Raw genomic sequence first — 340 nt, forward strand, 5'->3', positions numbered from 1 at the left:
CCACCTGGCACAAGGAGGGCAGTGCGAAAGGAGGTGAGAAAGCATGATACCGTCAGGATCAAGAGAGAGAGAGTAGGAGGAGAGTATTTGAGGAGCTAGGAATTGGAGAGGGTAGGAATTCAGTTAGAAGGAAACAAAATAGACTTGCGAGAGAGGCTGGCTTCCAAATCTCAGCCCATTGTTCCTTGTTTTCCTTTTCATTTTCTGCACTAGTTTATTCAATAATATACAGTTTAGGGTGTAATCATATTAATTCATCCCATTCAATTCTGTGTGTGTTTGTTTTTCCCTAGGTGCAGGTACTGGTTTTAGCATTGTTCCTTGTTTGTTTTTTATTTGG

General features: G+C 41.2%; 1 protein-coding gene across 3 annotated transcripts in view; it reads left to right on the forward strand.

Moving 5' to 3' along the window:
- Window positions 1-340, forward strand: part of LOC107482472 (SH2 domain-containing protein A) — a 17,573-nt gene that overhangs the window by 4,934 nt on the left and 12,299 nt on the right. The window lies entirely within an intron of this gene.

The sequence above is a fragment of the Arachis duranensis genome, chromosome 4, assembly GCF_000817695.3.
Source record: "Arachis duranensis cultivar V14167 chromosome 4, aradu.V14167.gnm2.J7QH, whole genome shotgun sequence".
Taxonomy (NCBI): domain Eukaryota; kingdom Viridiplantae; phylum Streptophyta; class Magnoliopsida; order Fabales; family Fabaceae; genus Arachis; species Arachis duranensis.